Consider the following 13,496-nt stretch of genomic DNA (forward strand, 5'->3'; position numbering starts at 1 on the left):
GCAGGGCTGGGCTCTCTGCTTTGCAGGGTGTCTGTTTCCCAGCTCCTTCTCTGAGCTGTGCAACCTGTCGTATTCATGGTGAGCTACTCACCGTGTCCTGGGCGGGGGACTCTTGGATCCCTCTCCTGCTGAAACTGTTAAACTCTTAGAGGGAGGGAGAGGGGAGAGAGAGAGAGAGAGAAGGAGGGAGTGCAAGAGGGATGGGGGAGGGAGGGAGAGGGAAGGAGGGGAAGAGGTAGGGGGGAGAGGGAGGAAGAGCGGGGAGGAGGGAAGGCAGGGAGAAGGGGGGAGAGAAGAGGGGAGGAGGGGGAGAGGGAGAGAGGGGGAAGGGAGGAGGATGGAGAAGGGGACAGAGAGGGAGGGAAGGGAGAGGGAGGAAAAGCGGGGAAGGAGGGGCAGATAAGAGGGGAAGAGGAGGAGAGGGAGAGAGAGGAGAGGAGGAGGGAGGGGGATGGGGAGAGGGAGGAGGATGGACAGGGAGGGGGAGAGAGGGAAGGAATGGGGGATGGGAGGGGGAGAGAGGGGAGAGGAGGAGGGAGGAGGGGAGGAGGGGGAGAGAATGGAAACAGGGAAGTGGTTCAGTCAGGACACTCTGCCTCAGTGTTCCCCTGTGGCGTGAATGCTGTGGCTCTTGGTAAGATGATAGCACGTGGCCTCACTCCTGGAAGAGACTTCCGTGTCCCTGAAAATGGCTATCCTTCCCACAGCTTTGCTTGCGCTACTCCTTCTGCCTATCATATCTCTCCAAAAATGCACCGGGAAGCAACAATTAAGTCCCACTTGATATCTATAAAGAATTTTAAGAACTTGAATGTGCTAAAACCAATGCCGGTAACGTTCTAAAGAGGCTAAGTACCTCAGTTGCTACTAACAGAAAGTTCAAAGACTTAATACAGGATTTTTCTCTCACATGAAACAAGCCTGGAGTTAAGAAATCTAAGGCTAGCATCCACAGTGTTATTGGCGACTTTTCTTCCCCGCCTTGCATAACGTAGAGTTTCCATCCTCAAAGTAGCCTCATGGCCCAAGATGGCTGCTGGAGATCCCACCATCAGTGCAAGAAGCAGGTGTAGGGGGCAAAAGGGGGCTGGTTTCCAGTTGTCTGTCTCCAGACAGTGGATCAGGCCAGCCTGTGTGACTGGGGACAGGTGCTGGAGTGAGCTGGGTGCCCCGAGGTCGGGTCGTAAGGGGCACTGTGGCTCTGCCCTTCCCTCCTGGGCTGCCTGCTCCAGGGGAGCCACTGCCACGTGCTGAGGACACTCAGGCCGCGCTGTGGACAGTCCCGTGTGGGTGGGAGCAGAGGCCCCCAGCCAACAGCCGGCACCAGCTGCCCGTGAGGGAAGGAATCTCCTGGAAGCGGGTCCCCAGCCCAGTCAAGCCTTCAGGTGAGACTGCAGCCCCAGCCTCACGAGACCCCGAGCCAGAGCCCTGCAGACTCACTCCTGATTCTTGACCACAGAACGATTACTGGTTTTTAAGCTACTAAGTTTTAGGGTCCTTTGTTTCACAGCGATAGGTAAGTAAAACCGTACTTTGGTCCTGAGGCCAAGCAGCTCTGTGGTGTCAGAGAAGCCCCAGCATCTTGGGGCCAACCCGGTCAGATTTGTTTCTCACTCATGCACGTCGGATGTGGGCGGGGGCTCCCTGCTGGTCGCCCAGGGACCCAGTGCTCTCCGCCCCGATGCCAGGTCACTTCTTCTCCCTTCCAGCGGTGGAGTTAGTCGTGTGGTCACACCCAGACCTGCGTGGCCGGGAACGTATCGGTATAAACTCAGCACTGTGCCACGGCGATCACGGGAACCTCGGATACAGGTAACATGGCTGTGCGGACGGGAACGGTGACACGGGGTTTCGTCCGGGTGGTGGCATGGGGTGTCTTTGTACCGCTGCAGACTTGCACGCTGTCTCCAGTGGGCACTGGCCCCTCGGCAAGCCCGCTGGCCTCCTCCTCCGTCCGTCGCGTAGCTCGGTGTGTACCAGTACCTCATAACCAGACAGAAAGGTAGAATGAGAGACCACACAGTGCTGCGGGTGGTTTTGACCCCTCATCGAGGTCCTGTCTGTGCACTTCACTGTCCCCTCTCTGGTGACATCTTCCCAGCACTCCTGAAGCTTCCCCAGGAGTGGATGCAGGTGGGGGCACAGGCCAGGCAGGAGTGGGGGGGCTTTGGAGAGCACCCGGGTCCCTCCTGGTCCTGCCTCCCTGGGCTCCTGGGCACTGCCCACTCAGCCCAAAATGAGACCTCCACCTAAGGCTGGGGACATTTCCCACCTCCCTGGCCACTGATGCCCATGCCCTATGATGCCCACAGCCCCCCAGGATGCCCAGCGATGACCGCATGATGCCCACCTGCCCATGACGTCCACATCCCTATGATGCCCACAGACCCCATGATGCCCACAGACCCCCCCCATGATGCTCACAATCACCGAGGATGCCCGCGGCCCCCCGTGATGCCCGTGGTTTCCTGTTGACAGTAGGAACCCTCTGCTCCCAGCCCCCAGCCCTCTGCGTGCACTGTCTTTCGCGCACCCCTCAGGGAAGGCCCCGTCCTGGCTGTGGTGGCGGGAGGAGTGAGGTCTGGTCACAAGTTAGTCATCAGGGTAGGGGCTGGGGTGGACAGTGGGAGCCTGATGGACCAGCTCACCTCAAGGCTGGCCTCGGCCCTCTGGCCGTACGGCCTCAGAGCATGGTCTCGTGTCTCTGAACCTTGTGGGGGAGATCCCACGGTGGAGCCACCTCCCCGAGCCTGGGTGCTGCTGAGCACTGACCTGTGGCCCTGGTGAATGGTGTCCTGGAGGAGGAGGGCCGGCCCGCACGCGGCCCTCACAACAAGCCTGGCTGTAGGTACTCTTACCCATTTGATAGATGAGAAAACTGAGGCCCACAGGATGGTAGAGCCGGGGGGCGGAGGGGACGGCTTGAGAGCCCAGAGGCCCCCAGAGCGCTCTCACGTGGTGGCTGTGAGGGGTGGCCCTGCCAGGGTGGGGGTCCCCCGCACCACACGGGCACAGACCGTGCTCGTGGGGCCGGGGCACAGGTGGTGGTCAGGGCCACCGGCAGAGCTGACACTTCAGAGAAGCTTGCGGGGAGGGGGGGGCCAGAGCCGCTGTGCAAGGCCTGGGGCCGCGGCTGGTGTCTCCCGGGGAGGAGGTGACGCGGTGGCTGACCTGCCCTGGGTGGGAGTCAGGGCCGGGGAGGGCCATGGGTGTCAGCAGCGGGAGCTGCCTGACAGCGGCCAAGCCGTGCGTGCCCAACACCCCCGAGGTGCTTGGCCTTGGCTCAGGGCCTGTGGGAAAGCAGAGCAGGTCCAGGCGGCCCGAGAACGACGAGGGTCAGCCGAGGCGGGAGCCGGAAGCCGTGGCCTGATCCCCGGGAGCAGCGCAGAGCCAGACCCGCGGGCACCGGGCCAAGTCCACATGCGATGGTCCATGTGGCTCCGTGTCGGACGGGCCAGAGGCTGCGGGTGCCGCGCTCGGGGTCAGCAGCCAGCCAGATGTCCTTCTAAGCTGGAGCCCAGCAGTGAGGGGACACACAGTTGCTGCCTCACCCCATGGCCGCGTTGGCTGCCACAGACACTGGGGAGACGAGATCTGGAAGAGGAGAGGTCTGGTAAAGCTTCACAGAGAAAGACAGAAACGAGAGGGAACGGGGTGGGGGGGGGGAGACAGAGAGACAGAGATGGAGACACCGAGAGAGACAGGGAGGGAGCGAGTGGGAGGGAAAGTCAGGGAGTCGGGGGAGCTGAGACGCCCCTGATGCCCCCTCACGCACCTGTGTGGTGTGGCTGCCCTTGGAACCAGCTGCTTCTGACGTAGTCCAGGTGCACGGTGGCCCTGAGCTCCTCCAGAGAGGTGTGGGGTGACGCTCTTGGGGTGCACGCGTACTGTGGTTCTGGTCTGAGGGACACGGGGGACTCCTGGGGGTCGCCCTGTGACAGGTTTCCATGACCCGCAGTCTGCCTCTCCCCTGTGGACACTGGCCCCTGGTGCCCAGCGCCCCCACTCCTCAGCACAGCCTGCACAGCCGTCAAGGCCGCATGTCCGCCCTGGGGTGAGGGACGGCCTCACGGCTGCCCAGGGGTGAGGGACAGGAAGCAAGCAACACGAGGTCAGCCTGCACTGCCTGCCCTTGCCCTGGTGTCTAAATGACATCCACTGAGGACTTCAGTAAAAAATTCCAGGATTAACTTTTCTGCCATTCATGTTTTCCAGAAATTTCTTAAAACAGATCACAATGGCTACAGGTGACCTTTTCCTCCTTCCCTCCACGCTGGGGTCCTGGCCCAGCCCAGCTGCGGATGGAGGGAGGCCCCTGACTCATGGGAGACGGGTCCCAGGGGTGGCACAAGCCCATGGTCGTGGAGGCGTCCAGGCGGGGAGATGCTGGCCCTCGCCCCGGAGCCGGGCGTCAGGCAAGTGGTTAAGACATCATCACAGGTCCGACGGTGGCCAGGGAACTCACCCCACTCACCAAACCCTCAGAGCTGGTCCTTGGGGGCAGCTGTCAGAGCAGGTTTATAAGCTAAAAGCATCCACCTCTTAGGAATGACGGTGCGTCACATAACAGAAATATGATTTCTCCCCTCCCATCGCTAGGTCAGACCTGGGCAGCCGCAGCCTCGTCCAGAGGCTCAATGTTGTCTGAGCAGTATCTCGGGATGCTCGTGGCCTTCTCCTCAAGGTTGCTGCCTCATGGTCACAACACGGCTGCCACAGGTCCAGGCATTGTGTGTGTGTGCAGACCAGGGAGAAACAGGGAGGAGCCACTAGCCATATCTGCCCCCATTTCTCCTGAAAGCAAAAGCCCCAAACGTCTCCAGAAGACTGTCCTTTAGGTCCCAGGGCCACTCTTTGCTGCAAAAGAGTCTGGGAAATAAGGAACAGATTTGACCTAGTCTTGACCGATTGCCTGGGCTGAATATGTTGTCTCTGGGGCAGACACTACCACTGCATACCCATTCTTTCCCTCTTGATTTTTAGGAATGGAACCCCTCAATTTTATCTGTATTACCCCAAATAAAGCCCAATTCTCTATCTCCTTTACAGCGTAAAAATTAGTAACAGGAAATCCCACTGAAATGGAGTCGGGAGGCTTGGTGGGGGAGCTCTCAGCCCTAGCTCATGGTCAGTTGCAGACCCAACGGGAAGAGACATACTTGACCTTGCACACTTCCCTGATCCAGCAACAGCTCCTCCAAGGAGAAGCCACCACACTCGGAACGCCTGGTTTCCTCTGATGGACTTTTAGTTCATAACCACTTTCCCAACTGACCCCTTTTCTCCTTAAAGAAGTGTACCTCTCCATTGTTCCCCAGATTTGCCTACAGTTTCACCAGCGCTTACTGTCCTGGGCTGCAAGTTTCTCTTCCTCCCCAGTAAACCCAGCTTTTGCTGGTAAAGTAACTGGCAGTTCCACGTTTGAGGTTAACCACGGCCAGGCGTGCCCACGTGCCTAAGCTCCGCTCCTCCACCTCGACTTGCTGGAGGTTTGCGGCTGAGAGCTGAGAAAGAAGGGAGCAGAGGCTGTCATGGAGGCCTCGAGGCAGGAGCCCTGGCCTTCTGTGGGGCAGCTGAGTGGCGCACATCCCAGACCTGCTCATCAGACCGGCTGCTGGTCCTCCCCAGATGAAAACCTTCTCACCGTCTCCACCTTTTCCCCTCGGGTGGCGGTGAGACCACGGCAGGCCCGTCCTTGGGCCTGGGCTGTGGCACCGAGGAATGGGCTGGACAGGGAGGGACGGGCCTCAGAGGTCAACGCTGAATTGTAACTCACACCCATCTTGAGAGTCATAAACACAGACCATCACGAATGTCAACACTTGGAACCATGTCGTCCCCCGGAAAGTTCTTTGAGGCAAGGCCTCCCCGCCTCCACAGAGGCCACCGTGGTTCAGACTCATCGTGCCTGTTCTGGAATCACAGGAAATGACCTATTATGTATCCGGCTTCTCTGGCTCACAAAACGTTTTCCAGATGCATCGGTGGTGTGGGTGCGTCAGGAGCTCGTCCCCCCCAGCTGTGCGGCTGTGGGGGGGGCCCTGAGGGCGCCGGTCTGGGGCCGTGCTGAGTGAAGCCGCTCTTCACGCTCGCGTGCGAGGACTCGTGTAAACATATGTTCTCACTTCCCCTGGGCAAACGGAGTGGAATCTCTGGTGAGTGCGTGTTCAGTGTGTCAGAAACGCCCAGACCGCTGTCGCAGGGGCCGCCTTTCTTCCAGCGAAGCCCGAGTCCCACTTGCTCCGCACCCCCGCGCTGGGGGTTTCTGCCGGCCTTTCTCCCCCGCGCTGGGTTTGCAGAGGCGTCTCCCTGAGGGTCAACGAGCGCTTCCCGCGTGACCGGTGGCGTTGAGGACGCTTGGATGTGCTCGTGAGCCGCTCGCGGGGCTTTTCTGGTGAGGTGTCTCTTCAAGTCTTTGGCTCATTTTATCTATTTATTTATTTTAGAAAGAGCAAGGTCTTTGGCTCATTTTAAAATTTGGATTATTCATCTTTTTAGCCTTGATTTTTTAAGGCGTTCTTTATATATTATACATATCTACCTGTTGACCTTAAAAATAAAACAGTTCTTTTGCCAGAAAAAAAAAATGGATTGATTGAGGAATGGCGGAGAATGGCAGTCCGGGACGGCAAGCTGTGGCAAACCACCCGCTAGCACAACACACAAAGCAGAGGAACATGGTTCGGTGGTGAGTAAGGAGGATGTCCGGAGGGTGGTTTTGAATCCCAGTCCGTTGGAGAAAAGCGGAGTCAGGGTGAGGCGGTTTCTCACAGGCTGAGCTGCGGGCTGGTGGGTTTTCTGTAGGAGACGCAGGACACATCTTCCCCTGTTGGGGCCTGCAGCTGAGGCTTCTCGCCTGCTGAGAGTCCTGGCCGGGTCTGTCGGGGACTCGCGGGGACACAGGGCCCTGCGCTGTGGCAGCTCCCCCTGCTGGCCTCCGGGCTCCACTTCAGTGAGGTTTCCTTTACTTTTCACATTTCCCACTTTCGATCAAGATTTCTTTTTTTCTGAAAGCATCACTGATCAAGAGTGAGGTTTTCCGGATTCCCTGGCCTGTGTCCCTTGGCGCCAGGAAGGACCTTTCCTGGGTGTCATGTCCCACGTCGGAGGGAAACTGTACCGACTGGAGGCCCATTGGAGTAACGAGGAATATCAGGAAGGAGAAACTCTCAGACACTTCCTTCCGGTGTCCACATTTGTCAAGGTCGTAAGCACTGGGCATCATCCCCTTATCGCATATCATTTTTGTACAGGTGTGATGGGCAGCGAAATACAAAACTCAAAATAATTATACAAAACAAAAGAAGTTATATGATAATTCCAAATTGTGTCATGGTTCTAAACCAGGAATCTAGGTCTGAAAGGAGCCAACTGAAATATTGATTGGGATTTATTCCAACTTAGAGGGGAAAGATTCTCCTTACAAGGGCAAAGCCGGAGTCCTGTATACCTTCTGGAAGTTTCTGCCAGAAGCAGCCAGGAACGCTGACTAGTGGATACTGCAAGAGCACACTGGAAGAATTAACCAAGTACATTTGGGGAGATACCATGTAGATATAAATACGAAACAACAGCTGATGAACTTTTTGCAAAAACAGCACAACTTCGAAGACGTTGTAAAACAGTGTTGTTATCTCAAAAGAACTGTTTGGAACCAAATCTGCTATGGATAATACAGCCTGTAAGCCTGCCAATTCAGAGACCATGAGTTTGGATAAGAATCCAAAGTCAGTTACTAGTTCAGAAGAAAGAAGGCTTTGTGGATTCTGAACCTTCTAACCCTTGGAAGAACGCAAGTGAAAATGAACCTGTCCCGGGATCATAATGAGGCTGTTTCTAAAAAGACACGCTCCAAAGAAGAGGTTTTCCTCTTTCACAAGGACTTGGATAAAGCAGAAAGGGGCACTGTCTTCCTACTAAAGAGAGAACAACAGTGAGAAGAAGGGATACTGGCCTGGTCCAGACGTCGTGGGACAGCTGTGTGGTCAGGCGTTGTCCGCTCCAGCTCTGGGAACTCTGTGCTTCGGGGTCACCAGACGGCACGCGGGGCCGGTCAGGGTTGGGTGCCTTCCTTGCATGTGTCCCGTGCATCCGAGAGCCTGTTCCCTGGAGTTTGGCGGCACTTTCCAGCGAGGCTGAAGATGATCCTTCTGGAGACTATCTTCCAACAGACGAAATCTCCAGGTTACAAGGGGTGATGCAGGTCACCGTCCCCCGGGAGCGCACCGTGGAAACATCGCTCGGCCAAACGGTGGTTATTTTTAATAGAAGCAGCGAGGCCTTGGGCCCAGCGAAGTGGATCCCCCTCTATCGGCTGTGGGTCGGAGGAGGCAGGGGCCACGCGGGCCGGATGTCCTGGGACTATCTGGGAGCGTGAGAGTGCAGGAGTTCCAAAGACAGTGGATCCGAGATTCGGAAGGACCCACGGCAGTGCTTTCGGCCAAGGTGTGCAGAGGGTCTCGACAAGCGTTGCCAGTTGAGACTTCGTGATGCCGTCAGTGAGTGTGACTAACTCTGAGGACTGAGGACGGTGCGCACGGTGCCAGTGTTGTAACACCTGCCACACAGCGCACATTTGTCGAAGCACCTGACCGGTAAAACGGGTTCTCTGATTGCCGTGAAGTTTGAGAGGGGTCCCCAGGTAGGGGTTCTCTTTCTCACAGAATTTGAGCCACAGAAGAAGCAGTGGCCTGTCTGCAAGGGAAAGCTTCGGTCCAGTGACAAAACATACAGACCATGACTAAAATGTATTTCTATCCCTGAGATACGGAAGCAGCATCAGATCCATTTGCCAAATGTGGAATGGCCCATCAGGCCGTCCGGGGTCTGGGAGCAGCGCAGTTCTCCCTGAACTATGCCTTGAGCAGGCGGGACAAGCAAGATAGGCACAGTGGATTCCACCAATATCTGTTGGAGATTTTGCCCATAAGGAGGATGGCAGCTGATCTCAGAGGGACAAAGGATTAGCGTCTTTGGAATCAGCTCCAGTTAGCTCAGAGACACAGCAAAGAAAAGATGTCCAAGGGGCATTTGATTAACTTATTCGGCTACTTCTGGTGGCTCCTGTCAAATTCTAGAATGATTTCCGCCTTTGGGGAGGAAGGAATTCCAGCATGAAATTTTTCTAAGAGATCTCAGCCCGATAAGTGAACAGGAGCAGAGGAACTAAGGAGAAAAGGGCCTGGACAGAAGGGACTGGGCTCAGGGACAGGCACCTTTTGGGTTGATGAGAGACCCCACTCTGGGAGCTGTTTCCGTGCTCCGAGGCACGGGCTGCTTCGTGGCAGTGGGGCTGAGCACAGAGTGTCAATACAGACAGAGAGAGATTCACTCCCAGTCTGGAGGGTGGGTTCTCTGATTAAGAAAGAGGATTGGGAAAAGCCAAGAGTGCCTTGGAGCCCCAGCCCTGGGAATCAGGAGGACATTGGACAAAGTTGGCTAGAGGGTCGAAGGGGCCCAGAGCACTTCAGCTGGTAACAATCTTTTCCCCAGTGTCCTGGCCCTTTGTCGTAATAGTAAAAACCATGAAGGTTTTGGTTTTAGGGGCCTCCATTTGCCAGAGTTGGAAATTGAGAGTTTTAGCGGTCTTTGTTTTAGGTGAGTCTTCCAGGGTTCAAGCAAGCTAGTTTGCCAAATTGACTAAATCTGGGGCAGACATCGTTTCATGTTCCATGCTGGTCCTTGTAACTAAAAGAGAAAGGTCCCAGTTTGGCCCCTTAAAAAACATAGAGTTAAGTGTTACCCGGTTGGATTCAATGTCTAAAGGAAGACCAGAACTTTCTTTAAAGACGACCTGGATTCAGTGACCATAGCATAATGAATGGAGTTGTTGGCTTGCTGTGTTGCACACCCAGACTAGGGAGATGTGTGTCAGCTCTATTTCAATACAAGAAACAACAGAAGAGTGAAAGGGTTTGACTAATATTCTTTCAAACTACCATCTGTCATAAGCAAAATAGAAAAACAGCAAACAAACTGGGGGAAAAAAGTGGAACTACGTGACTAGTTGTCAATATGTTTAGATATTAAAAGTTATTTTAAGTCAATAATATAAAGCCAAGTATTCCAATGAAAATATAAAAGAAAAAAAACAACGAAAAAGAAAACATAGAAGAAAGAAATGAACAGATAACGTGTGAAAGAAAAAAAATACCAAAGACTTATAATATAAAAGATATTTTCAGTAATAAAAAAACACTTGTAATGACAGCATCAATTCTATTAGCTGTGTTGACTTAGACAACGTGTATCAACTTTCTAGGCCTCAATGTACTGATCTGTGAAATTAGGATTAAAATTAGTAACTAATTTACAAAACTCCGTGAGACTATATAAGATAAATATGTAAAGAACTCCCCACAAAAAGTGCTCATTAATTTTGACTATAATTTATCATAATTTTACAAATTTTACCCCCCAAGTAAACACATTTAAAAAACACCCATTGCTTGTAGGGATGTATGCAAATGTGCACGTACGTGTTGCTCGTGGTTACGTAAATTGAAATTAATATCTAAGAGTTAAATTTGAAATTACAATCTTGCTTGCACTGGTATTAAAGTAGAAGCGACTCGGAAGTCCAGGGTGGGAATGGAGTATTAGCTACGAAGAACTGTAGTTAATTCATACGATCAAATACTCTTCGCCCATGACAGTGATGCTATGGATTATTATATAACGTTTTAAAATACCCAAGTGCGTGTGTGACGGTGCAGGTCACAGATAGCGTGTGGCAATCCTGGTGTGCAGAGAGACCGGCTGGGTGTGTGGGCACGGCGCGAGCAGCTGAATCCTGACTCCCGGGGCCATGCGCAGGCCTGGCAGGAGCTGCTGCGCTGCCCGAGGAGCGGCCCAGGAGGTCCGCGGCCCCAGCCGGGTGTGTCTCTGCGGGTTCCTTCCAGGCGGGCGAGGCCCCCCGCGTCGGGCCTGCTCGCACGGAACCCGCGCCCGGGCTGGGGTCTCTGAGGACCGCCGGCGAGTGCAGTGACTACTCCAGGTATCAGGGGGGCTGGGGTCCTCGGTCGTGCAGGACACTGTCTGTGGCCCCCGTTACTGCGGCGTCCGCGCAGGCCGCACCGCCGAGCTGGGGGCGCGGGGTCCTCAGAAGACTCGAGTTCAGGGGTCAGGTTTTAGTCGGTCGAGGAGGCCGGCGGAGGCTCGGAGGACGGGACGGTGGCAGAGACACGCAGACCGGGAAGCCCAGGGGTCGGGGGCCGGCAGCCATTTTGACTTCGTTCGGTGGTCCGCCTCGGTCTAGAAACTGTCGTTGCTTTTTAAAAAATATTTACTTATTTATTTGAGAGAAAGAGAAGGAGAGCGAGCGAGGGGAGGGACAGAGCGGGGAGAGAATCCGAAGCCGACTGCCCGCTGAGCAGAGCCTGACCCGGCACCGTGACCCTGAGGTCATGACCTGAGCCGAGCCACTAGGCGCCCCTCTGTCTACGAACTGTGTTTTGCAGAGACGCAGCTTTAGATTCCTGGCCACGTTCGGAAGCTGCAAAATACCAGTCAGTGGCCCCCCACTGTTTCGAGAACTCCAGAGCCGTGGTTGGGTCCTGGGATCGAGGTCCGCGCCTGGGGCTCCCTGCTCAGTGGGAGTCTGCTTCTCTCTCTCCCTCTGCGGTTCCCCCTGCTTGGGCGCGCTCTGTCTCTGTGTCAAATAAATAAATAAAATCTTTAAAATAAAATAAAATCCTGTGGTTTAGTTGGTCCATTTAGTCAGAAGTGTGCATGTGGAGGCCTGCAGTGTTCGCACACAAGACTGGCCAGGGTCTCAGGGCCGGGGGAGGGACGCCCTCAAAGCAGTTTGACGGCTTGCATCCTGTTTCTTAGAGGTTTGTCTCTAGAGCAAAGAGAAAAACCCCTGAACAGCACACTTTGAACAGCAAGAGTCTGTTCCGAAAGAAATCTGACCAAAGCCAGCACATTTCCAGTTACGAACAGTTTGGTTCCAAAAAGGAGTGGGAGCAAAGACCAAACGAGTGCTCTCGTTTAAAACATCCCCAGTAAAGCCTGGAGAGCTCAGAACGCGGAGAGCGCGGGGCTGGAAATCCAGGAGACACGGACCCTCCAGCCCGACGGTCTCGAGGAAGCAGGGAGGTCAGCGGGCCCTGTGGCCACCGCCACCGGCCGGCTCGCCAGCCTCAGGGGGTTGGGCGTCTTCTCCAGCCCCAGGTAGTGTTGACCTGAAAAATAAAACTGCTTTTTATTTTACCAGCAAAAACGGATTCATTTGGGAATAGCAGAGAATTGCAATCTGGGACAAGCACGCTACCGCAAAACCACAGCATAGGTCAGTGTAACAAAAGAGAGGAGCGCTGTTTTATGGAGAAGGAGGACGTTGTTTTGCAAGCACGTCGCCAGGGGGGAGAACCAAGAGTTCTGCGCGATGGTGGTTTCACGCTGCCTGGGTTGCAGGGGTGGTGGGTTTCTCCCAGGAGTTGCTCCCCTTTCCTAGCATTGAGGGTCCTTCTGTACCTGGCGTGGGTGGTGGGTGCGAGGCCCCCCGCCCGCCTCCCCACTGCCCTTCGTTAACTGTCACACGTCCTTCTCGGGACACGGGTCCTGGGAATAGTTTTCCAAGTCTGCACCTTGTCTGTTTCCTAGACGGTCCTTTGGAACAGCTTTTATGATTATGTCTCTTGGCATCCTGTCCCCGAGGCCTCTTCCCTGCGGTCTCTGAGCTCTGAACACCTTCACTACCTGCTCTGTGGCGACATTGCTCCTTTGCGGCCTGTGTGATGTCATGCTCTCCCAGCGCAGGGCTCTGGGGGTCCGCGGCGTGGGGTGAGGATCCGGCGCACGGCCATGGGCCCCTTGTGACCTTGCAGCCCGCCTGGCCTGGTGCTGCCCTGCTGTGGACTCTCGACCCGGCTTCCCCACTCCAGGCTCACCCTGCGTCCAGCCATTGGGCTTGGCGCCAACGCCACCGTGGTCGCAGACCAGCCTGGTGCGTGCAAACCAGCGGACTTCCCTGACCTCCACGCCCTCCCCAGGGAGACCCGGTCCCTTCCAAGCTGGCCCTCCCTCCACCCTGGGTTTCCTGCAGGTCCTTGCACCCTATCAGGGCTCGCTCACTCGGGGTGCTAATGTCTCCCTAAGCGTCCCTGACTGGATGCAGACTGATGTACGGAGAGATCAGGGTCTATGGCTAGTCTGTACCCGCATCTAATCTGTATGTAGATGTCTACCTGCTTTATTTTTAAAGCTTTACTTATTCATTTTAGAGAGAGAGAGATGGAGGGAGGGGCCGAGGGAGAGAGAGAATCTCAAGCAGGCTCCCCGCTGAGTGTAAAGCCGGACACGGGGCTCCATCCCACGACCCTGAGATCATGACCTGACCCGAAATCAAGAGTCAGACACTCAACCGACTGAGCCACCCAGGCGCCCCCTACCTATTTTTTAAGAACATCTTTTTTTTTTTTTTTTTTAAGATTTTATTTATTTATTTGACAGAGAGACAGCCAGCTAGAGAGAGGGAACACAGGCAGGGGGAG

The 13,496-nt window shown here is 55.1% G+C and overlaps 1 long non-coding RNA gene across 9 annotated transcripts in view; it reads left to right on the top strand.

The window, feature by feature from the left end:
* The window catches only part of LOC123776533 (uncharacterized), a 23,130-nt gene extending 11,041 nt beyond the window's left edge, over window positions 1–12,089 (top strand). For 2 of the 9 annotated variants that reach the window (XR_015722941.1, XR_015722946.1), the window contains exons 3-8: window positions 1,710–3,613; window positions 3,959–4,111; window positions 4,216–4,415; window positions 5,319–6,394; window positions 6,566–6,688; window positions 7,015–12,089. This is a non-coding gene — a long non-coding RNA (uncharacterized LOC123776533). The remainder of the gene's footprint in view (window positions 1–1,709; window positions 3,614–3,958; window positions 4,112–4,215; window positions 4,416–5,318; window positions 6,395–6,565; window positions 6,689–7,014) is intronic. The other 7 variants (XR_015722949.1, XR_015722942.1, XR_015722945.1 and 4 more) reach the window with 7 other exon arrangements.
* The last annotated feature ends 1,407 nt before the right edge of the window (window positions 12,090–13,496 follow it).

Source organism: Ursus americanus, chromosome 34 (assembly GCF_024610735.1).
Source record: "Ursus americanus isolate L20-20 chromosome 34, mUrsAme1.1.p, whole genome shotgun sequence".
In the NCBI taxonomy this organism is placed as follows: Eukaryota; Metazoa; Chordata; class Mammalia; order Carnivora; family Ursidae; genus Ursus; species Ursus americanus.